General features: G+C 45.7%; 1 protein-coding gene across 2 annotated transcripts in view; it reads right to left on the bottom strand.

The window, feature by feature from the left end:
• LOC146867033 (VPS10 domain-containing receptor SorCS1-like) overlaps nucleotides 1-26,174 on the bottom strand; it is a 3,068,338-nt gene that overhangs the window by 904,901 nt on the left and 2,137,263 nt on the right. The window lies entirely within an intron of this gene.

Raw genomic sequence — 26,174 nt, 5'->3', positions numbered from 1 at the left:
TTTTGCTAGAAATGCATATTGAGGGATCCACTGCCTACAGTATGAAGTGAGGCCTATAAAAGCCCGTACCTCCTTTTGTGTCTTGGGTGGTGGCATGTTAGCGATTAACTGGATGCGGTCGGATATAAGCTGCCTTCCCTCCTTGGACAGCGAGTGCCCAAGGTAAACAACTCGCTGGACACAGAATTGCAGCTTAGAAGGGGACACCTTGTGCCCCTTGTCGGCCAGGAATTTTAAAACCGTCAGTGACGCTTTTTCACATTCAAGTTCGCTTCGGGCGGTGATCAGCAGATCATCGACATATTGAAGCAAGGCAGTGTTAACTGGCATATGGATACTGTCAAGTTCTCTTTTCAGTGCTTGGCTATAGATGCTGGGGCTTTCTGTAAATCCTTGAGGTGCGCGTGTGAATTTAAAACTTCGTCCATTTAAACTAAATCCGAATAAATATTGACTTTCCGGATCAATTGGGACACTAAAGAAAGCATTCTTGAGATCAATTACAGTGAAAAACGTTGCTTCTGAGTCAATAGCTGTGAGTAATGAGGAGATATCTGGGACCACAGGGTATTGTGGTACAATGCATTTATTTAATTCGCGCAGATCAATAACTAATCGATATACTGGTGGAGCTTTTGGATCCGTTCTTTTAAGAATCGGAATTATCGGAGAATTACATACATTGGAGTCTGTTTCGACAACCACTCCTTGTGCAATGAGCTCGTCAATGATTTGCAGTAAAGCCACTACAGCATCTGGTGGTAACTTGTATTGTCGTATTCGTGGTAGTACTATTCCTGATTTCAGTGTAACTCGATATGGTGTAATGTTCATGCAACCAACATCAGTGGGGCCTTGTGCCCATAAATGTGTAGGTAAATTCTGCAGTCGGGGATCCATGTCTCTGGATACGTAGTGACCTTTAAAGTCACGTAAAAATAGTCGTACTCCTTCCGGAGAACAACATATTATGGCTCCTAGAGCGTTTAATGTTTTTATTCCTAACAAGTTTTCTGGACATTATTTAGTAAGCAACAAATCTGTAGTACGTGTCAATGGACCAATCGTAAGTGGAAGAGGTTGTGTTACATCATTAATTATAGGTTTTCCTGAGAATCCAAGGGAAATATTCTGTGAGCCTGAGAGGGGTGCCCCTGGAACTTCACTACGTCTTATAGTTGTTCTGCTTGCCCCTGTATCAAGTAAAAACTTTCTGTCTTCCCCTAATAGTTCACTATGTACATAAGGTCCCTCTTGGTCTACAGGAACCTCAATAAGGGGTAAGCCAACTTCCCTCTCTAGGCTATCTCATGAGTATCGCTGATAATCGGGATAATCTGTTTGTGCATACTGATACATTTGTTGTGTTGTTGCTTGAGTTGCAGCAATAGGCTGCGCTTGTGGTGGTACTACAATCTGTTGTGGAGCTGCCTGTTGCGGAGCTGACCTAGGTTGTGCCTGCTGAGGCGTCTGTTGTTGATTCTGATCCTGTCTAGGTGGACGTGGTCTCTCATGTGTTCTACCTGTGGCTATATTATGTTTCAGGACTGGACAATCGTGTATATAATGACCTTGTTGTTTACAATAGTTGCATGTCCCTTTTGCAGGACCTGTGGAATCACCCTTTTGATGACTATCAGCTGGAACTGACTGTGCAACAAGCATTTTCATTTTTGTATCTTTCATACGTCTTTGTTCGTGTTCTTGTTCTTCTCTAATTCTATTGTGATGATATTGTAACATCTGTAGCATCTGTGATGGGGTATTACCTTGCCAGGTACTTTCGAATTTCAATACTCTATTCTTGACTTGTAGCAGAGAATTTTCAACTAATTTTGTCACAAACAGATGTGGATATGACTCACTACTGGCTTTTATGCCACTATTTATACTAAAACATTTTTCAAATCGGGAATAGAAATCACTAGTGTCTTCATCTGGTTTTTGTTTACAGGCTGAGATTGCACCCCAGTCTTCCTTTTTCGTAGTTAATAAACGTGGCAGTACCTGTATTAGTAATCCTGCTAGTGCTGTAGTCTTATCCCCAAGCCCTGCTCCTGCAGCTCGGGTCTTTTCTTCGTTTTCTAATGCTGTCCAATCTATCTTTTGGTCTCCTACCTCCCATTCTTTCTCTTTGAGTTTTTCATAAACACCTGCGGGTAATAGGACTTTTAATATTTTCATAATATCGGGGTAGGTATACTCTCCCATGAGTAACATGTCTTTTATCTCACGGTGGAAACCTGCTGGATCTTTGTCATGACTGGGTACTACTTTCTTCATTTCTAATAATTCCAGTTTAGTTATAGGCGTGTATACAAACACACGTGTGAAATTATCGTCTGCACCTCTGATCGGGTGCACTTCGCGTAACGGGTTCTGTCTATCTATGTGATACATTTTTCTTCCCATTATGGGAACTGAGACGTGTTCTGGGCATACGAAATTTAAATATTGTTTTCGGGATTCTAGTATTTCCTTAATCAAATCAGTACCTGACCCTCTCCATATGTTCGTGAGTAGTTCTGTCAATATGTCAGGTAAGGGTCCTGGATCAGAGTGTTGGCCTTTATATAATATAAGGAGGTGTTGAATCATGTATATACTAGCTAAACGCTGTTCATATGGGTCTAGATTCAGAAACGTGTGTGTAAGTACATCATCATTGTATTCGCCGGGACTGTCAGCCCACTGTACTGCTGACCTGGCTAATTCTTGTTCGTCCATGGAATCGAGCACGTGGTACCCCCTATGATCTCGGAGTAATTTATCAGCGGCTTGGAATAAGTGTTCAGGGGATTTTGTATTTAGCATAGGGTTTGGACAATGTCTATTATATTTTGGACGTATTGGACGTATTGGGTCGTTAAAACCTCTGGTATTATTATGGGGTCTTCCTTTACCTACATAAGCTATCGTGTCTACTTGCTCTGATTCTTGCTCCTCCTCCTCTCTGTTTAGATCAGCGGCGTCTACCTCTAATCTTTCTTCGTGTATTCGTTCTACCTCTTTGCGGATCTTTCGGTACATAGCTACTATACATAACTGTTTATCATGTCTTCCTTCTGATATATTCCGACCCCAAGTGACAAGTGTTTGCATTTCTTCCGGATTTACCCCAGGCCGGTCTTGATTTCTAATTACACAGTTTATGAGGAAACGTAACAGTTGTCCCTGTACCTCCGCTTTCTGGTACTCCATGGCTCTGTTAATACTTTCAGGACCTCGCCCTGACTGGACAAAGTGATATATATTTTCTAAATGTGTATTCATTCCTGGTAACTTCGTTAAATATATTGCAGCTCGTCGGATACGTAATGATGACAGCAGCATTTTGTCCCGTTTACCGGGCACAGGATCATATCTACAATCTACTAGAAGCTCCTTAAGCATGTCGGGAGTGGCTAGTTTGGGCGTACGTTGGAGGGCTAAATCTCTAAGAGAAAATTTATTTCCTCTGGGTGGTGTAGAAAAAATGTCTGTCGTACCTCCTGTAGCACCATCTGGGGTGCTGGACGTGAAAGGATTTGTTGAGGGTGAGACAGCAACCGTCGTTGTGGGAAAAGCTGTAGAAACAGATGTGTTTGTCGGAATGTGTGTCGAAGCGTGTTGTTGCGGAGGTACAGACGAATGCTCTTGGCGATGAGCATCATCGGCAAGCAGTCTATGTGATGCGGTATTAGCATACTCGGGAGCTGCGTCATCTAAATAGCGGGAAAGGAAAACATCTTCTGCGGTTCGGGGATGTCCCTTGGGATGTGCTTTTATCGGAAACAATGGGGGTGGCAAGTCTTTTGGTATTTCCGGAGTAGCTTTAGGTAACCCTTCGGCCAGAAGTGGATACATACCATTCATAAGAGCGTTTCTTTGTTTATCTACTTGTTCTGATTTTACTCGGGTACTTTCCTCAAGTAATAGATTTTCTCGGACTTTATTTGAATTCTCCTTACCTTTCTCTTCCTGTCGGTGTGCTTTTTCTGTACGTCTATATGATTCTTTACGCCATAATTCAATGGCATCTTTCTGTGACTGTCTGGCTTTCTTTTTCCATAATTCTTCTTCTACTCTCATGATGCAATCTGCATCCCAGGTCCCCGCTGCGGGCCATCTCTGACTCTCTGGTAATTCTTTGGTGTAATCTACCCATAAATCAAGAAATAATACGGCATCTAGGCCATGCTTATGATACATAAAGTATCCTGGCGTATCCCTAGGTGGAATGGGAACAGCTTCTTCGAGTACACCTTTTCTAGTTTTGATCTGTCTTAGTTTCGAAAAGAGCGGCATTTTTAGATCTTGTTTCTAGAACACACTTTATACGAGAAAACACAATAATGAACAGTCATTCATACCACAATATATAGAACGTATTTAAAAAACATTTAACATTTAACAGTTTTACGAACAATGATAACTAATAGAAAACTAGTTACTGACATTATACTGACACTAGATAATACTTATTTATATGCAAAACATACTATATATACTGCTAAACAGTACAGATACACTGCTAAAACAGTGCAGACCGGATTTGTGTACCCAAACCCGTCTTGACCGGCACAGACTATGTGCACGTAAAATGACTCCCCGGTAATGGTACTCACCGGGTAGCTCGGAACGGAAGGCCTCGGAACTGAACTTGAAACTGGACCGGACTGGACTCGACTCGACCGGACTCGGAACTTCGGAACCTGACGGGACTCTGTATACCTCGGATCTTGCTCTCTCAGCTAGGCTCTGGTCGGGATACTTCGCACTTCTCACCGCCTCGTCTGGGTGTTGATCGCAGCCTCAGTCGTCCCCGCTTGGCCGGAAGGAGACACAGGAAATCCTGCAGATACGCGTTTTTGTTGTCCGTTCAGCTGTGGCAGGAGACCGGGCCTGCAACGCACCGCCGGCGCGTGAGATGAGAAAGTGTCCCTATTCGGGCGCCAATTTATGTGGTAAATATTTCGTTACCGGTACTATTTTTTATGCGGTAAAATCTATCAAGAATAACTCAGTAAATATAAGAGGCAGAATCCGTGGTATTAGAGGTTTTTAAAAGGCTTTATTCCTATAAAAAGGGAGACAATTCGAATTGTGGGCCTTCTATTCCATCACCACGAAAGTTCAGGAAGGAAGGAACATATATTATTGACAGTTAAGCGGTTTTATAGAAAATGCATTACAGTAAAACAAATGCAAGAGGCGTGATAGCTGATAACTCAGATAAACTGTACATACGTAACTAAACATGGGTGTAACTAAAATACGTCATTTAAACATGATGTTACAAGTGGGTGGATCCATAAAAGAATCCTGCAATGTCAGCAGAAATATGTGGCAGAGATGCGCGCGCAGCTGCATGACGTGTGATTGACGTGCAACTAGAGGGTGAAGGAGACTTGGCATTTAGCTCTACATGTGGAGACAGAAGTCTGGGGTTATGTCAACCTAATTCCAAATCATATCTAATATCCTATGTTTAAAGAACTGTGTTATCCAAAAGGAAAGGTCTCTTAGGATAGAATCTTATTCTATACTGACTATACTGACTATACTGACTATACTGACTGTTAGTGCGTGTACAAGCGTCTAAGTGTCTACACTAGATGCGAGGGGGTAGGAATATTCCATGGTAACGGGGCTATGAATTACTTGCATGAGGACAGCGAAGCCTGGCCCTTTGCACGGTAACTGGAAGAATGTTTACCTAAACTACTAGACAGGAATGCATCGGATGAGGAAAGCGAAGGAGATAATCTCGAAGGTGAAATACAGTTTTTGGCAGGCAATATGGTGGATCAGGCACCGTTAGCCGCGCAGGGAGTAGGACAAAGTTCATGGTCACGGATGCAGGCTCAGACTGGAGCTTTCAGAGGCAGAAGGCAGGAAAAGGCTTGATGACAGAATTCGGGCCTACTCGCCTGAATCTGTGAGATGTGGAAAGTGAACCACATAAAGTCGGTGGCCTTTCATACTTAGGAATGGAATATCTGACCCAGTCATGGCGGATCTGAAAGAGGACATGTTGACGGTGGACGCACATATATTTGCGTCTTCAGAACTGGAGCAGGAGGGAACATACATGTACTTATACCATGCACATGGAGCCGTTGGGGTCTACGATAGGGGACATAACTGATCACAAAATTCATATTTCCTCATTGTTTGAGTCATAAGTCCTGCTTTTTGAGTCCCTGATTCAGACAAAGAGTAGGTCAGCTACTGGATCCTTGGAAAGTGGTTCCAGTCCCTAGGTGGCAAGCACTCATGAATCAGAAGCGTTCTTTCTTCTGTCAGGGTATTCTAATTTAGTGTTGTTTTTCCAGGTCCTGGAATATTCTGCTGAAGTGGAGGTCAGACACCAGTCCTATCATGTGCACTACCCAGTGTTTGGAGCTGTAAACATCCACAGAAAGCACAAATCTAAGATGTCTAAACCCTTCTTCCACTAGGAGGGTCTCTAAAACGAATCTGCTAATTAGATACGGTCCTATCCCCTTTGTCAGGGTCCAACCTCATTGTCACCTACTACACTTGCACAACACAAATGCTCTGCCCAGCACACTCACAAAGGGTTTGACACTTGTCTCTTGGGCCCCCCGACAAGCTGGGGCCTGGGCACAGAGGCAGGAAATTCCAAACATATCTGGCGGTGGAAACCTTCAGGTCCTTCCATTAATTCAAAGTTGGCACCAAGTATATTAGACCCTCAGACCCAACTCTTTAGTATTCCTCTGGACCTTTGGAAGACTCAGAAGGACTGCTGTGTTGCTAGGCTGAAACAAGGACTGCCACTCTGCTGCCCTGTTACCTGAATAAGATGGACTGGACCTGCATCTTGACCCAGCGTGACTTCAAGGGTTAACTGTCTGGCCTCCTGATCAGAGCCTCAGGAACAGAAAAGGCTCCAACCACCTTGGACCCTGCAACTTGACTCTGCTTGCTGTGAGTCTTGCCCCCCAAAGTGGTGCCAACCCCAGCCCTGGATACTGGAAAGTAGGTTTGAATGTGCAAGTCCAGCTGTGGACTTGAGCAAAAACTGACGCAGCGAAAAACATCTCCTCACATCTTCGCATCGGAACCACCGCTGTGCGATGCATCCCCAAAGCAGGGCTACGAATCGCACCCCACAGCTTCTCGAAACCGCCTCTGCACGACACATCCTTAATGCGGGATCTCGCAATAATCTGCAAACCACAATTTAAATTTGTTCAGCGGGCTTAACTTGGTCTCTGTATCTGGCCTACACTCCATTGTGGTCAGTCTGAACTAGTGACTTTGTCCCGGTCTGGTGCAACCAAATAACAACAGTTGGAAGCTTCTGCTTTTAGGCACTATTTTCACTTAAACCATTAAAATTGCATATCTCTGGTTCTACTAATTGGATTTTTTGTTTTTCAGTCTCTTATAATTTATTACATTTGACATTTTTGTAAATGGGTGTGGGATTTTTCCTGTGTTGTATTTATGCAGTACTTTATTACTGTGTAAGTACTTCATAAATAATTTACACATTGCCTCTAAGTTAAGCTTGATTGCTTCATGCCAAGCAGCCTGAGGGTTAAGCAAAGCTTAACTTGGGGCCTGCTTGGGATTTTACCCTGACAAGAATTGTAGTTGCTGCTTGAGTAGGATGTCACCCCTCTCTCACCAGTAACCCAGTTGCCTACACCCTCATTTGGGATTTTATCATAAAGTAAAAATGCACAATAACTAGCTGAATATCTTTCCCTCTGCAAATTAGCATTTGTGTTTCCAGCTGCTGATATTTTGTTCTTAGTAGGTTTGTGCTCTACTTCGACATTCTAAGTGGTAGAAAACCTTTTGTCTGATCCAGAGCAGTAATAAATATTCCTCCTGGAGGGAAAGGAAATTGTTTTCGAATTGCCATCCTTTTCTTAGTAAGCCCGACATCTTCCCCGCCTGCACGCCATTTACCCCCGCCCTATTACAATGGCAGGGGCACAGCGGCGGATGGAAAGACCGTCCGCCGCTTTTCCCCAGGCAGGCAATCATTACGATTGCCTGCCATGTGGTCCTGGGCCATAATATGGTGGCCGTGCCTAGCAGGCACCGCCCACCATATTATGATGTTTGCGGATTTTGGCCTTTCCATGGCGGCGATGCCGCCATGGAAAGGCATGAGGTTTTTGGCTTTGGGGGCCCGTTGCGGGCCCCCATGGTGTTGGGGGTGTGGGGGTGCATTTGGGGGGTACCTAAGATACCCCCCTATATTGGCATGCACAAGGTGGCAGGCACCGCGTGGTGCCTGTCACGTTGTGCATGCCAATGCCCAACATGCATATTTGACATTGTGGCGGGTGCTGCACAAAGCACCGCCCACCACAATGTTAAATATGCGTGATGCGACTGCCAGGGTGGCAGTTGCATCCTAAAGGGCACAGTGGGACCGCCGCACCTCTGGCGGTCGGTCCTGTTCACCGTTACGGTGGCGGGCAGACTTTGTGTGCAGCCTTCTTCTGTGGAGGAATGTTAGCAATTGTAATCAAACTTTTCAGTGACTGGGACAGGCAAGCCCCATGAAAGATGAAAGTACTTTATCCAGTACTCAGTCTGCAGTGAAAGTTTCAAATCTTAAGCGTTCATGAGTCTCCAAGTAGATGTGGATGGGCATTCAAGGTCTTTCTAAGGGAAGCTATAAGAAAGCAGCTCTCTATTGGTCACCTAGTTAGTGGATAACATCAGTTCTCTCATTTTTAATGGTGCTTGAACGCCCCCGTGACTTCATGAGCTGGGATAAAAGTCTGCCACTTGTTAGCATATAAGGAAACACTTTGGTGTTTTAGCAAGAGCTATCCCAAAAAGATTAATTGATAATGGTAATTGTTAAGGACTAGGCAGGGCTATGCACTAGGAATGATGTTTTGCCTAGCAAATGGGATTTGCTAACAATGAAATTCCAAAGTGATGAAATATTTGTATAAGTAATTCTATGACTAGAAGAGGGATAGCGACTACTTCATGGTGGGTCGAACACGAAAAGTTGGTGAACACCCACAAACGTGATTGTTTGCATTCACTAATAGTTTGTAGGAAGGTTCCTACCCACCAATCCACTCTCAATGTACAGTACTAAATTATTCTGAACGTGTGAATGTGGAAGAAGCACACTGTAAAATGTTTGGGGTTCTTTTACAGGAAAATTATTTTCCCCATAGGCAATTTAAGGCAAAACAGGTTTACAAGTGACTGTGCTTCGGTGTCTCATTTCTTGCAAAGGAAATGTGAACCTTTTACATTTCATATGAGTATTCTGGGAAATTTTCAAAGTCCCACAGATTTTAAGAGGAGACAAATAGGGGAAAATATTAGACTTTTGCAGAACCATTGCACCACACAGTATGCAGACATAATATCAAGTTTTTATCATCGACCTACACTAATATCGAGTTTTTGATATCGTAGGGACAGAATATCGATGTCAAGAATGTCGGTGACCAGAATATCGACCTTAAGGTAAGTAAAATCGTTTTTTTTATATCGAAGTAAGTAATATCGAAGTAAGTTATATCGAAGTTTCTAATATCGTTAGCAAAAATATCGTTGTTAATAATATCAATATTTATATTAGTGTTATGTATTTTAGCATGTATTTTATATGTATGTGTTTAACATTGTTTGCAATGTTTTTTAATTATATTTAAATATATGTATTAAGGGGTCTATTAGGATGGCGGTTAGAAATTCTCCCCGACTGCCATGGTAGCGGGAAAAGACCCCCTGCAAGGACCGCGGCATTACCGCCGGTCCAATTACGAAGCTCCGCAGTCGAAATCTGACCGCGGCAGTCGGATTCTGGCGATTAACATTGCGGTGGTTGCTGCTGCCAGCAGCACTGCCACGGTGTGAAAATGAGCATGTCATGCATGTCAGTGCACTGCGTGGCAGGCACTGCACAGTGACTGCCACCTGGTACAGGGACATGTAGGGGAGTGCACCCACACCCCCCCAACACATTGGGGGCCCGCAATGGGCCCCCAGAGACATTCTCCGCATGCCTTTACTGCCACGCAAAGACTGGCTACCACCAGCATTTTAAACAATGACGGCGGAGCCTGGCCCTGCACCGGCATCATTGTAGCAGTCCAGTTCTGACCGCTAGGCATGCATGCAGACTAGTACCGGCGGAAAAGTGGCGGGCGGAGATTCTCACCGCTGCGGTCATCTCCGCCATGCTAATGGAACCGGCCGTTTTCAGGGTTGCGATCGCAGGTGGATGTCCGCCGCCGGTCCAGCAGTTGCCACCACCGGCCCGGCGGCGGCCATCCGCCCGCCATCCTAATAGAACCCTTTATGTTTAGAAATTAGTAATTTTTTTAAAGTAAATTTTGCGTTTTAGTATCAGAGCGGGTTGTGGGTTTATAGGGGAATATGGTGGGAAGTAATTTAATTATAATTAATTAATTAATATTTTTTATTTATTCTTATTAATTCTTAATCTATTGTAAATTAATTATTAATTGGTAATACATTGTATTAATTGATTAATTTATAATTATATTAATTATAGTTAATTAAATATTAATTTTTATTTATTCTTATTAATTATTGTTAATTAATTATTAATTGGTAATTAATTTTTAATAATTGATTAATAGATAATTACATTAAATGTGTTCTTTTTTATGTGTAGCGGGTTGTGGGTTTATAGGGAAATAGGGAGGGAAGTAATTGATTATAATTAAGTACATTTTGATTATTAATTGATTATTAATTTATTCTTAATTAATTATTAATTGGTAATTATTTTTTTTAATTGATTAATTGATAATTTAATTGTGTTATTTTGTTATGTGTAGTGGGTTGTGCGTTTATAGGGGAATAGGGTGGGAGGTAATTTAATCTTATTTAAGTAAATATTAATTTAATTGTATTGGTATTTATTATTAACTTTTTTGTTAATTATTTATTAAAATGTTATTTATTTTAAAAAATGATTTAATTAATAAGTATGTTAATTTAACCCCTACGCTATCCTACATTTTCCACACTGTTACACTCACTGGAGTTTGAATTATAATTTTAACCCAAACGCTATCCAACACTTTCCCTACTGTTGCACTCACTGGAGTGGGAATAGTAATTTTTACCCCTACGCTATCCAACAATTTCCCTACTGTTGCACTCACTGGAGTGGGAATAGTAATTTTAACCCCTACGCTATTCAACACTTTCCCTACTGTTGCACTCACTGGAGTGGGAATAGTAATTTTTACCCCTACGCTATCCAATACTTGCCCTACTGTTGCACTCACTGGAGTGGGAATAGTAATTTTTACCCCTACGCTATCCAATACTTACCCTACTGTTGCACTGACTGAAGTGGGAATATTAATTTTAACCCCTTCACTATCCAACACTTTCCCTACTGTTGCACCCTTTGGAGTTGGAATAATAATTTTTACCCCTATGCTATCCAACACTTTCCCTACTGTTGCACTCATTGGAGTGGGAATAGTAATTTTTATCCCTACGCTATCCAATACTTGCCCTACTATCGCACTCTCTGGAGTGGGAATAGTAATTTTAACCCCTGCGCTATCCAACACTTTCCCTACTGTTGCACTCTCTGGAGTGGGGATATTAATTTTTACCCCTACGCTATCCAACACTTTCCCTTCTGTTGCACTCACTGGAGTGGGAATAGTATTTTTTACCCCTACGCTATCCAACCCTTTCCCTACTATTGTACTCACTGGAGTGGGAATAGTCATTTTTACCCCTACGCTATCCAACACTTTCCCTACTGTTGCACTCTCTGGAGTGAGAATAGTAATTTTCTCCTCTCCGCTATCATATTTTCTCTACTGTTTTAGTTAATGTAGTGTAAAATGTATTTGAAAAAGATTTTAAAAATTGCATTTTTTTAATTTGTTATATATATTTCTTTTATTTGTATTTATATTATTGGTGTATGTGTGTATATATGTATTTATAATTCTTTTTGAATGATTTTTAACAATTTATAAGTTATTAAAATAATTATTTATAAAATATTACGAAGTATATATATTATATACATATGTTTAATTTATTTTTACATTATATGCATTAGTTATAATTTTAAACATTTTAAAATATTATTAACTGTTTCTTTTAATCATATGTATAATTTACTTTATTTTACATTATTTTTTAAACATTAAAAAAAACCAATATTTTTAACATCGTTATTTTTAACAACTATATATCTTTTCGATATTTTTGTACTTACCATTATGTAGATAGGACTTCGATATTCTTGACATCGATGTTTTTGTGTTGATATTTTTGTAGGTCGATTTTCTGTCTCTCAATATTCTGTCAGTGATTCGCTTCACACTTGCTTGTACAGTGTTATCGTAGAGTTCTGGTTACATGCACTTACACAGGATTTATTTTGTACAATAGCCTAAATAATTGATGGCTATTTGTGTAAATGCTGATTTTTTTAATTCCGTGCTAGTCTACTTTCCTCCAGCTGCCAGAATTTTATTAAATTGCCATAGAGGTGTATTTCTCCTTTTCATCTGTTTCTTGTTGTGCATTCTTACTATTAGTAGCACTCATTCATTCTTTGAAACAAAATGCATCCTTGCAAAACTTTCCCAAGTACAAGGTGAAAAACAGGACTGACAAAAGTTACTCTTTGCAACAAGAGCTAGAGGCATCCCTTTTCAAGGAACAAAGTATATTTAAGCAATTTAAAAAAGGAATTTCGTAAAAGGCTCATTTGATTCCTTTGAATGGATCACAAATTCATTCATAGAAACCGCTGAATTATCACACACACAACCTAATGACCGAAGAGCACAGCTGTCTCGTGGGGCATTCGGGCCTGTGGATGCTAATTGAAAGTAACAGCCTGACTGCTAGAGAATTAGACCTGCAGCGTGAGTCTTGACCAGCTTCTAATGTATCTAGCCAGCCTCCATGGGGCTTCAATGGCCTGCTGGAGGATTTTCTTGCTGATTTTCTGAGATACAGCAAGAGATGAAATTGGTCCTTCTCCCCAAGGACAGGCTGTCACTCTGCCCTGAGCCTTGTCTCTTCCCTGGGATGCGCCTCTGCAATTTCTTCAGCGCTGCCTAGACCCCAATCAGAGGCAGAGTCGCCGCCTCCTACAGGAGCATCGCTGGAGCCCGCGGCTTCTGTGGCAGGCGCTCAAAGAGCTGAGGTCCTGGCGACCCAGGTGCTCAATCATGCCTTTGACTATCTGTAAGCGATACAATTTGAGACAAAAATAAAAATCAAAGATAAGAATAAAGGACGAAAAAAATGAGATTAGCAGTGGTAAAATAGAAAATCCTGCAGCGGTGGGAACATTGCACAGTGTCAAATGTATATTCACCGCTAAAATAAGAAATCACGCTGAGGGTGAACTAAAAGCGCGAAAGGAAAAACCATGGGCGTTCAGAATCCACTAAGTGGAGTCAGGTAAAACAGGCTCAGTTCCGAGCCGAAGACCCTCGCACATTGCAAGAGGAGATGAAGCAGGGCTAGCGGTAAATGCTTAATAAAGACTCGCAGACTCGATTTGAGACAGGCTGGTGCAAGGATTGTAGCATCCGAAGTTAAATATACTTCATGCACCATTGCCCCAGCAGAAGCAAACTGTGGAGAAGATTAAGGTCAGTCCCCGACCATCAGCACAGACTCTACCAGGTAACTCCAACAGTTGTTCTTCTAGGAGAAGGTGCACTTCCTTTTGAAAAATAATAGGTACACTGGGAATAAATAAGTGTGCTCCTGGCAGCCTTGTATATTTGTCCTATATGTGTGGCTGGTATCAATATCTACTACATCCCACGTACATCATTTAACTCCCATGCAACTGGTGCATTTTCTGTGCCAGTTTCTACAGCCCAACAAGAACATTAAACAAGCCAAATAGAGTAGTCAAATTCGCATTGTATGGTTGAGAGCAAAAACAGAGGTGCTCTACTGCAGTAGAACAGTGGTATAGCTCACAAAATCCGACAGCGAGCACAGTCAAACTGGAGAAAAAGGGAACCAGTCAAAAGTGATGAGCCATTCTGAAACAGACCTCATAAGATCTCAGAAACAGCCACATCAACTAAAATCAGTGAACCCACATTTGAGACAGGGGCCATTCCCAGCTCAGAAGTCAGTTAACGCGTTTAATTGTCTATACTGATCCATACTAATATGATTTCATTTACACTGCAGGTGGATTATCCAATTCAGCCTAAATGCTCTCAGAGAAGATGTTGTCAAGAGTTTTAGCTATAAATTTGCTGTATTGAACAATGCTGTGGGCCAGTTTAATAGAAAATTATTATGAACCAAATATACTAAACTAGACAGAATATATAGCTATATCAAAGAAAAGAACCTAATTGGATTATAGCATAACCTGGTGTGTGTTATGTCCGCACCTAATGGCTTTAAGTGATGTTTGTTAATCCTTTATCCTAGAACGCAAGAGGCAAAAATTCACATTTACAGGAATTGTTTCACGAGAGTCATATAGTTTATACAACTTGACCTCTCAAATCTCCTTGAATTGGCAGATGTACGGAAATCCCATTGGTTTCACCCATGAACCTTATCATAGGGGCTATTTAACTAAGGCGTGGGACACTCCAGATTGTCGCTCAAAGTACTATTTAAATCCTGCATCCTTATTGATTGCAATATGTTTGATCATGGCAAAACGCTATAGTGCCATGTAAACAATCTGTGGGTCCCATATGTGCCCATTATTCTGTATGAATGCGCAATTAAACAAGTGCAGGACACTACCTGTTTATTAAATGTAGATGTTTGAATTTGCTAATTGCTAGTTGATTTAAATTATTCAAACATTTATTAACTCTTATATTGTTTCCAAATACTTACATCTGATAAAACTAAAATGACACATTTTAAAAATCCATTGAATTTCACATAATGTGTTAATGCATGTTTAAATAAAATAAATGTTGTTAAAGTTTTTAGTAAATCAAGGCCAGAACAGCCCTCACTTGAATTTTGCTGTACTTGGCCCTTTTTGCAGGGTCATCCCTGAACGTTTTGCCTTCCTTCTAGTCTTTTTTCTGACCTGGTATTGGTGGTTTTAGGACTCTGGGCACTTTAGCACTGCTGTCCAGTGTAAAGTGTATGTGCTCTCTGTGGTAAACATGGTAATATTGGTCCACACCTGTTTGGCATATTTAATTTACCTGTCAGTCTCTTGTAAAGTGGTATTTCAGATAACCAGGGCCAGTAAATTAAATGCTACAGGTGGTTTGCAGCGCTGATTGCGCCACCCACCAATGTAGCCTTTCAAACCTGTCTCAGGCCTCTGCCATTGCAGGACCTGTGAGCGCAGTTTACTGCTGCTGTGGCGGGGCACATAAAGGGGTTGCCACATCTGTGACCCCTTTTACTACATCAGCCACCCCTAAGGTAGCCCATAGCTATTCCTATGGGCAGGGTGCATTGTAGGTAAAAGGTAGGACATGTGCCTTAACCTCTTGAGTGCCCATGACGAGCTGGTCTCGTCATGGGCCGCGGTTGCGCTGTGCCCATGACGAGACCAGCTCGTCATAAACCCCGCCCGCTAATGAAACGCCCGGCACAGGGCGGGGAAAGGGGCGGGCACTCAAGGGGTTAACTGTGTGGCATGTCCTGGTAGTGACAAACAGACATTTTGGTTTCTCAATACTGAGAGGCTGCCCTCTCATAGGAATGCATTGGGGATTCCCTGATAAGTGTTTCAGTGGTAACTCCTGATATGAGAGGGGCAGTGTGCTCAAGTTTGGTATGTTTTAAATAAAGGTAATTAATGCTGCGTAATGGTGTTCGCAGATTTATTATCACTATTTTAGAAATGCCACTTTTAGAAGATGGCATTTCTGTGTACTATGTGTCTTTGTGCCTGCCTGATGTGTATTGCATGTGTGGCTCTGGAGTGATATGGGCTGGTGGGTTGCAGTGGCTCCAGAGGCGCTGGGTGAGTCAGCGCTAGGCTGAATAGGCAGATCAGCATTTGGAGTAGTGGAAGGAGTAGCCCCTGACCCTGAATAGGTCTGTGCCTGCCTTGTACAATGCTGGCTCTGCCCACTGTGATGTGTATGGGGCCAGGACCTGCCATGTCAAAGGGGACTGTTGTGCACTGTAAATAAAATTCTGAGTTCTCCCCAGAACTGGTTTGGACTGTATCTCCAGGCCCTGTGCCAGGGCAGAACAAAGACATGGCTATTAATAATATTGGGGCTGTGACCCCATGAAAGGGTGCTTGGTGCTTACTTGGAGCTGGGAAGCTAAAAGACTGCTGGGCAAGGAGGGACCACCGTAGGACCCATCTGCTGCTTCCTGGGGGTCGCTACGTGCTGGCCTGTGCCAGCCCTGCCCCTCTGAATTTGGAACTTAGTGTCGTGAGCGCTTTATTTTCTACTAAAAGCACGTGGTGAGTGCTTTTACGTTTACTGCCTGAGCCCAAAGAGGGGGCTCCTATCGTGGGAGCAGCTGGTGTGAGTGTCGGACCCCCCCGGCTCACTGCTGCGTGTGCTTTGCAAATTGTTCCCTGAACCGAGAATTGGGCTCCTTCAGGGAAAATACGGCGAGAGAGGCAACGCCGTCAACCGAAATCCTGCTGAGAAGGAATCCTGACGCAGAGATTCCTCCGTGTTGGATGGTTGTGGGTGGGGGCTTTGCCAAGAAAGCCTGCCCCTGGGCGGGGCCGGCCAGAGGAAGCCAAGCCGGGAGTCGGAAGTCAGGTGAAGGATGTCTATTCATGGGTGGGGCTCCCGTGGTATCGAGGAGAGCCCCGCGTGCTGCCTAAACTGGCTGGATAGTGAAGAGAGCCCCGCGTGTCTTCAGGGCCTGCTGTGGATGAGGCTGGTGGCGAGAGTGAGGCGGAGCCTCGCTGGCTCACAGGACAACTAGGAAGGACCGGAGACTCATGGACTCCCCTCTGACACTTCCCGCCCTTTTCCTGCAGTGGAAAGTCACCCATGAGTGACCCGAGGAAACTCGAGAGGCCCGGTGAGTAGGTTCAGCAAGGCATACTTGTTTTCCGCCTAAATATTGTCAAAGCTGCGCCGCAGGCTCGCGGGCAGCTGCAACATCGGGGACAGTCTGTAAGGAAGGAGACATGGGTGAGTTGTACCCCTGCCCCCTTTGCATTACGAGCATTGTCTCTGCTGCACCGGCAGCTAAGGGGCTAGTTCAAGGCTTCGTGTTGGAAGGGGCATTTTGGGGCAAGCCCAGGACGGGGCCTGAATACCCCTGTGGGACAGCTTGTACCGTGATGGGGACTTTATGTATGCGTTTACTTTTCATGTATTTACTCTGGTATACTGTTTTCTGACGCTAAGGCTTAATGTGCTAAGCTGAGTACCCGTGTGTGCAGGGATGGTGATGCAGTGCCATACTGCTGATTTTGTTTTACCTAGTATACTGTACTAGGTAACGTTAGGATGTTCATGTCAAAGGTATTTACGCTAGGTGCCTTTACCAGTAGTCCCGATTGGCCCTGTCCTGTATATAATCTCCTTTAAAGTATTACCTAGTGCCAGGTGGCACAGTGTACATTTGTGATTACGTTCTAATGAGTTTTATGGATAATGCAAAGGCTATTTATGAAATAACCTTGTGTGGAGTTTCTTTTGTGGTGTGCCTAGTGTGTCGCTGCTGTGTGAGTGTGTTGCGCAAACACTTTACACATTGCCTTTGGGATAAGCCTGACTGCTCGTGCCAAGCTACCAAGGGGGAGAGCAGGGGTGATCTTTAGCGTGCAACTCAGTTGCCCTGACTAGAGTAGTGGTTTCTGCCTGGCTTAGGCTAATACCCTAGCCAACCAGAAATCCCATTTCTAACATTGGTTGTCAGCAGTGAGGATAGGACTTGCATTTGCGCAGTACCACAGCAACAACTGGTTGCCCTACAAACTCTGTAATTTTAGACAATCACATGGTTGGGGATTTTTCCGGATTTTATGTTTCTCCTAAAAGTGTCATTTTTGGATTGTGTACTCAGCTCAGACACCTAGGTCCCCCGTGTTGCACTTGTGTCTTAGTGCATTGCAAGAATGGAATCTGCCTTTATTATAACAGACTTGTTAAAATACAGTATATTGGAGTTGAGGGGTTCTGTGAGGAGAGATGCATAGAAGTGAGTGGGTCAGAGACCTAGCTAGACCTTCAGTTAACTCTACTCCGATGGCAAGATAACGAATGGGCATGGGAGGACCATGAGAGGAGGTGTTCCCAGTCCACACGCCGAGAGGGTGGTGGGTCTGAGGGTAACCCTGAAGAGTCTGAAGAGGAGAAAGAAAATGACAGGACAGAGACGCCAGTAGGTAGTGAGGACCCCGTAGGCAGGGAGACCCTTGCTGGGTCTTGTGCCAGGGGTAATGCCCCACCCCTTTCTTGGAGTTGGTGGACAGGCAGAAGGAGAGGGAGCATCAGCTGGCTTTAGTGAAGCTCAAAGTGGAGCATGCCATGAGGGTAGCGCAGCCGGATGCGGGGCACAGAGAGGCCCAGAGAGCCTTAGAGGAGAAAAAGTCATTGCTGGCTCAGGAGTTGAGTCCCAGGGCGTTGGGCCTTGAAGAGAAAAAGCTGGAGACTGAGAGGGTCTCAGCGTAGGAAAGGATGGTGGAGGCAAAGAGGGCCTTCACCAGGGAAAAGCTAGCTCTTGAGGGTATGTCCCCTGAGTGTAGTTTTAGTGGTCTGGATTCACTAGCTAGGGTGGGGTCCAGTGGTGGCAGCAATATGGAGTCCAGTGTAGGAAGTCCCACTTCCAGAGTACGGTACCTAGTTCCCAGGAGGAGGGTGTCACACCTGAAGTGTATAGGTTGAGGTTCAGGGGCAGTAGGAAACTGTCTCACCAGTCGTGGAGGGAGTATGTGGATGAATGTTGTGCTGCACTGAAAGGTTGGGTGATGGGTGGCACTGCAAACAATTTTGAAGGGCTGTTCAATCTGATTGTCAGAGAGCACATGTTCCATTGTTGTTTTCCAGGGTTACGCCAACACCTGTTGGAGTGTGAGTTTTCTGATCCCAGGGAGCTTGCACGGGAGGCAGACCTCTGGGTGAGTGCCAGAGGGTCTGAGGAGGCATTGGGGAGTGACCCTAAGAGGAGTGGCTCAGGTATTTCCCAGCCCAGAGTGGTGGGAAGGTTTGTAGTAGCCCAGCTAGGCACTGGTGTAGTGGGAGGGGTGTAGGGACCCACGTCCTGTCTCTCTGGAGAACGAGTGAGAATGGGAAGCGTCCCAAGGTGCCTGAAACTCAGTCTCAGGGCCTGGAGGGTTCCTTAAGGGAACACCAGGTAGGGAGCATAGGCTGTAGTGGTAGGCCGTCCGTTGAGAGGATCTCCTAGTTTTAGGAGAACTTGGAGTTTCTGTAAGCAGACCTCCATCAGTTCTGCTGTCTAGCAGTGCCACTCCTAAGTGGAGAGTGCAGAAGTCCAGATGGAGGGGTGAGAGGGGGATGTGTTCCCCGGTGGGTGAACCAGTGGGTCAGGGGCCAGTCATAAGGGCTGAGCCTCGTAGGAGTGACCATGGTGACACCACTTCTGTCCTGGGGGGTCTTCATGCACTGTCAGATGGACAGGGGTCGAGAGATCAGCGCCAGGCAGACTGCCACACAACACATGAGTTATGTGTGACCCTCGGGTGGGGCATGGGTGCTCCCCAGGAAGTCCTGGTGTGCCAAGCGGGTGCTCAGCCGCAGGATTTAGTCCCTGGGTTGGGAGGTCAGCTTCAGGCTCTGCCTGACCTGTAAGCAGTGTCCTGACCGGTAAGTCTGTTTTTATATAGTGCAGCTACTTACCCTTACGGGTCTCAAGACGCTGGGGGCCGTCGTGGAAATTAAGTGAGCTATTGCCCAGAGTCACACGGTGCTGAGCTGAGCTGCCGCCGGAGCCAGGGATCGAACTGTGAACCCTCTGCTCCGAAGTCAGCTGCCCTGGCCGCTGCACCACACCTCTCCACTCGCTGTGTCTTCCACTGGTACCACTCCAGGTGGGAGGGTGCAGAACTCTGGAAGGGAGTGCAGAGGGAGTGCTCACCTCTGACCCCAGTTGAACCTGAGGGTTTAGATCCTAGGTTGGGAAACCAGTTGAAGGAGAGAGGTCCTGAACTGGTGGGAGAATTGTGTAGGAGGGCTGATTCCAGTGTCCTGACAGTTGTTGGTTCTGGGGGTGCTTCTCCTGAGAGGAGAGTGCAGGACCCTATAAGGAGAGGTAGGGGGAGGAGAGCCTCGCCCTTGGCTTCTGTCAGCCTGAGGATGCGGACCCTAGGTTGGAGGATCAGTGGCAGTATAAAACTGCACGGATGAGAGGTAGAGTGGAGAATGGATACTATGGGTTACTGCCCACCACTCTTTGAGATGGCAAGGACCAGAGACATCTGGGTAGCCTAGGGCCTGGCCCTGGCCGTGGACAGCTAGAGAGGCCCAGTGGGGTAGCTTAGTTGGTCCTGGGAGATTTGACAGAGGGAACCACATGAGTTCAGATTGGTGTAGAAATGGAGTGTTCCCCTGCAGTTGTGGGCCCGCGTCCGTGTTCTATCGCCCCAAGTAGGGAAGCACATCAAGGTAATGATTGGTCTAACCTGGCTTTTGGCTGGAAGGGGGGGGTTGTGTTGGACTTGGCCCTTTTGGCAGGGACATCCCTGAACTTTTTGCCTCCCTCCTAGTCTTTTTTCTGACCTGGTGTTGGTGGTTTTAGGACTCTGGGCACTTTAGCACTGCTGTTCTGTGTAAAAGGTGTGTGCTCTATGTGGTAAACATGATAAGATTGGTCAACACCTGTTTGGTGTATTTAATTTACATGTCAGTCCCTTGTAAAGTGGTATTTAAGATACCCAGGGCCAGTAAATTAAATGCTACTGGTATGGCTTGCAGCGCTGATTGCGCCACCCACCAAAGTAGCCTTTCAAACCTGTCTCAGGCCTCTGCCATTGCAGGGCCTGTGCATGCAGTTTACTGCCGTTGTGACTGGGCACATAAAGTGGTTGCCACGTCTGTGACTCCCCTTTTACTACATGTCAGTCACTCCTAAGGTAGGCCCTTGCTATCCCTATGGGCATGGTGCATTCCAGGTAAAAGGTAGGACATGTGCCTTACTTGTGTTGCATGTCCTGGTAGTGACAAACAGCCATTTTGGTTTCTCACTACTGTGAGGCTGCCCTCTCATAGGTATGCATTGGGGATTCCTTGATAAGTGTTTCAGTTATAATTCCTGATAGGAGAGGGGCAGCGTGTACAAGTTTGGTATGTTTGGAATAGTGGTAATAAATGTTGCGTAATGGTGTTCGCAGATTTATTATCACTATTTCAGAAATGCCACAAGTTGGCATTTCTGTTTGCTATGTGTCTTTGTGCCTGCCTGATGTGTATTGCATGTCTGGCTCTGAACTGACAGGGGCTAGTGGGCTGCAGTGGCTCCAGAGGGGCTGGGTGAGTCAGCGCTAGGCTGAATAGGCAGATCTGCATTCGGAGTGGTGGGAGGATTACCCCCTGACCCTGAATAGGTCTGTGCCTGCCTTGTACAATGCTGGCTCCGCCCCCCCCGTGGTGTGCCTGGGGCCAGGACCTGCCATATCAAAGGGGACTGTTGTGCACTGTAAATAAAATACTGAGTGACCCCCAGAACTGGTTCAGACTGGATCCCCAAGCCCTGTGCCAGGGCAGAACAAAGACATGGCTAGTATAAATATTGGGGCTATGACCCCATGAAAGGGTGCTTGGTGCTTACTTGAAGCTGGAAAGCTGAAGGACTGCTGGGCAAGGAGAAACCACAGTGGGACCCAGCTGCTGCTTCCTGGGGGTCCGTACGTGCTGGCCTGCATGTGTCCAGCTCTGCTCCACTGAATTTGGGACTTAGTGTCGTGAGCGCTTTATTTTCTACTCAAAGCGTGTGGTGTGCGCTTTGACCTTTACTGCCTGAGCCCAAAGAGGGGGCTCCTATCGTGGGAGCAGCCGGTGTGAGTGTCAGAGCCCCGCAGGCTCACTGCTGCGTGTGCTTTGCAAATGATTCCCTGAACTGAAAATTGGGCTCCTTCAGGGAAAATACGGCGAGAGAGGCCACGCTGTCAACCGAAATCCTGCTGAGAAGGAATCCCGAAGCAGGGATTCCTCCGTGTTGCATGGTTGTGGGTGGGGGCTTTGCCAAGAAAGCCTGCCCCAGGGCGGGGCCGGCCAGAGGAAGCCAAGCTGGAAGTCGGAAGTCAGGTGAAGGACGCCTATTCGTGGGTGGGGCTCCTGTGGTATCGAGGAGAGCCCTGCATGCTGCCTAAACTGGCTGGATAGTGAAGAGAGCCCCGCGTGTCTTCAGGGCCTGATGTGGGAGACTGGTGGCGAGAGTGAGGCGGAGCCTCTCGGGCTCACAGGACAATGAGGTAGGACCGGAGCCTCGTGGGCTCCCCTCTGCCATTTCCCACCTTTCTCTAAAAGAGGAAAGTCTCCCGTGAGTGACCCACGGAGACTGAAGAGGCCCTGGTGAGTAGGTTCAGCGAGGCATATTTGTTTTCTGCCTAAATATTGTCAAAGCTGCTCATCAGGCTCACGGGCAGCTGCAACATCGGGGACAGTCTCCAAGGAAGATGACATGGGTGTGTTGCACCCCCGCCTCCTTTGCATTACGGGCATTGTCTCTACTGCACCGGCAGCTAAGGGGCCAGTTGAAGACCTTGTGTTGGAAGGGGCATTTTGGGGCAAGCCCAGGACGGGCCCTGAATAACCCTGTGGGACAGCTTGTACCATGATGGGGGCTTTATGAACGCGTGTACTTTGCATGTATTTACTTTGGTACACTGTTTTCCGATGCTAAGGCATAATGTGCTAAGCTAAGTACCCGTGTGTGCAGGGATGGTGATGCATTGCCCTCCTGCTGATTATGTTTTACCTAATATACTGCACTAAGCGACGTTAGGATGTTCCTGCCAAATGTATTTATGCTAGGTGCCTTTACCAGTAGTTACTGGTTGTTATTTTTGTTGCTTGGATGTGCTAATGGTTATGACAGTGGCCCATTTGGCCCTGTCCTGTATATAATCCCCGGTAAAGAATTACCTAGTGCCAGGTAGCACAGTTTACATTGTGATTATGTTCTAATGTGTTTTATGGATAATACAAAGGCTATTTTTAATATAGCCTTGTGTGTAGTTTCTTTTGTGGCGTGCCTCGTGTGTCGCTGCTGTATGAGTGTGTTGCGCAAACGCTTTACACATTGCCTCTAAGATAAGCCTGACTGCGCGTGCCAAGCTACCAAGGGAGTGAGCAGGGGTTATCTTCAGCGTGTAACTCCCTTGCCCTGACTAGAGTGGTGGTTTCTGCCTGGCTTAGGCGCATGCCCTAGCCAACCAGAAATCCTATTTCTAACAAATAGATATACCTTAAAGCAAAATGCCTCAATGATACTAGCGTGGTATAACCAAACAAAACAAGCATAGACATGTGACAGTACCCTCCAGAACCCCGTACATCAGTGATACCCATAGACACGTATTGTGCAAAAAGTAGGGACTGTCCACTATATGTCAGACCCCTTCAATCGTACTTCTATCTCAATAAGGGCTTCAGCTGGCCATATAGATGGTAACAAAATGCCTTGATAATTTGCTCACTGCCACCAAATCCTACCATGCTTCAGGAGGCAGCCCCTTGCCTGAAACACTGCAATCTCCATCCCCATACATCTATCCATAGCTGTCATCCACACACCCACCGAAGTCGGCGACTCCGACTTCCAATTCTGGGCTATGTTGAGCTTGACTAAGGATAGTCCCAAAAACAAAAGATGCTACTTGTATCGATTCCCTCCGCCACCTCTTTACTGTGAAGGAGAATCAGTTTGAGGTCAAGAGGAACCTCTCAAGACTACCCCCTGGCCAGGCAAGAGGTAAATCTCCTCCAAAAGCGATGCAATGCTGTACAGCTCCAGACCGTGTGGAGGAAGGCCCCCTCCTCTACACCACATCAGAGACACAGGAGGGAAGCTATCACACACATCCACCAGAGGAGGTGTCTAGTATAATAGGCCCTATGCAGATAATTGAATTGAATCAGGCAGTGGCGAGAAGGGATGCATGATAGAGGAATGCATGGTTAAACCACGTGTGCCGCTACCATGCAGCCTAAACCATGAAAGCGTTTTAACCATGCATTCCTCTATCAGGTATGAAAGGTAAAGGGGTTTGTGTGGCTAAGGTCGCCACTACCAGAACCCCCCAACCCCCTGACCACTCCCCACCCCTGCGCTGTACCCTAAACTACACCAACCCCTTCCGCTGCCCTGAGACCTATTCTGATCCCCCAGGCCTAAAAACTACCCTGACTACCGATTCCCCTCACCCTGCCCTAAGGCCTAAAACCCTGCCCCTTTACATACACTATTCTGACCTACCCCCCACCCCTGCGCTGTCAATAAAACTACCCTGACCCCCCCCCAAGCCTCCCAGCTCTGAAAACTACCCTCCCATCCCCACTTACCTCATCGCATCTCTTTCTGGCATCTTCCTGCTTCCGCCTTGCCAACAGCAGCAGCTACACCTCGCACTGCCGTGACCACGCATATGCAAGGTTAAGGCATATGCATGGTTAAGGAAAGCTTGGTTGAGCTTGCATAGTCAGCACACACATGGTTAAGACCGCAGTGTTCCAATTGTTTCCCGGTGATAAGATATGGCTGCACCACGGGGCCACCATAGCCTCCGTCCAATTATCATCGTTCAAGTCTTCTATGTCTCCCCTTCACGTCTTCAGCAATGTCGGCAAGATGTTGGGGCTATGTGTTACTAAGTTCTGATATATTTGTCTAATCTTGTGGGCCCCTAAATCTCCCATCAACACCCTACCTTCCAGTGGGCTGAACTCTGGCAGTTTCTGTAGGTTCTGAATGTATGAAAGTAAGGTATCTGTAAAATTGGCTGGGGCATCCTGCAATTGTTGGAATGATTTCAGAACTGTTCCCTTCATGACGTCGCCCAAATTGGAAAGGCCTATGCTGTCCCAGTCCCGGAACCCCGGCAACGCAGACACCTCCTATAGGAAATTCTCATGCAACAGTGGAGTCCCCCCAGTCAATCTCCACCGCCAGCCCATTCATCGTACGGTTTGCCGCCAAATCTGAATGACCCACCCGGGTCACCGGATGGAGATGCTCCATTCCCCTGTAACTATATAGAAAGCCAAGGATTGACCGGTCGCCCATCGCCCATCACCCATCTCTCCACTGCGTAAGCTGGATCATCATGGTCACTGTACCACCAATCATTGATGTTGAGGAGGTGAGAGGTGGCACAATATAAATGTAAGTCAGCAGCTGCGATCCCCCCACAGAAGGTGGACTAAATGCAAGTTCGGAGAGCCATACGGTTCGCTCCCCCCCCCCCCAGGAAATAGATACGGAATGCATTCACTTGTTGGAACCACAAATGTGAGATGTCGTAGGGGTAGTTTGGAAGCTGATATAACAGTTGCTCCAGAAACACCATCGTAAAGATGGCTGACCGTCCCAACAATGACAGGGGAAATGGGGCCCATGCCTTTACCACCTGCTGAACCCGAGACAACAAAGGGCCAATATTGTGAAGCCATGAGAAAGCTGGATCAGGGGAGATATAGACCCCCCAAGTAATGAAACCCGTAAATTGCACGGGTCAAGTCTGATATTCATGCCGTCCTGCTCCGAACATCACATATCGTAAAAAGTATCGACTTCACCAGCTTCAAGTAGAGTCCCAAGGTCTCACAGAATCCGCATGATCAGCAGTATCCGCAAGCCAGAAAAGGCTGGGTTTGTAATAAAAAACAGAACATCGTCCTTGTATAATGCTATCCTATCAGATATCTTGATAGACTAGTCAAAAACACGCATAAGGAGGTCACGCTTCACTCATGCATCCAACTGCTCCACTGGGAGCTCAAACAGCAGGGGGGACAACAGACCCAGGGAGGGGGAGCGTAAACGCTGCCCAAAGTCAATAATTCACCCGTCACTAGGGTGTACCTCCCACCTGAATCAGTCAATACTCTGGTAGGCCTATAGGGAACCCCGCGGTGGATAAGAATCGCTGTACCCTGTGAACCCCTGACAAAACCTGAGTGGAATATCTGATCAAACCAAATCTTGACAGGCAGGGTGCCTTCGTTCCCATTATATGAGCCTCTTGAAGGAGCAGTATATCCATCTCAAGCCTCCTGGCCTGCTTTAAGATTGCCCCATGCTTAACT

This window comes from Triturus cristatus, chromosome 1_2 (genome assembly GCF_964204655.1).
Source record: "Triturus cristatus chromosome 1_2, aTriCri1.1, whole genome shotgun sequence".
Lineage (NCBI taxonomy): Eukaryota > Metazoa > Chordata > Amphibia > Caudata > Salamandridae > Triturus > Triturus cristatus.
Note: the sequence above shows the minus strand (reverse complement) of the source record. Positions and strands in the feature narration are given on the sequence as shown.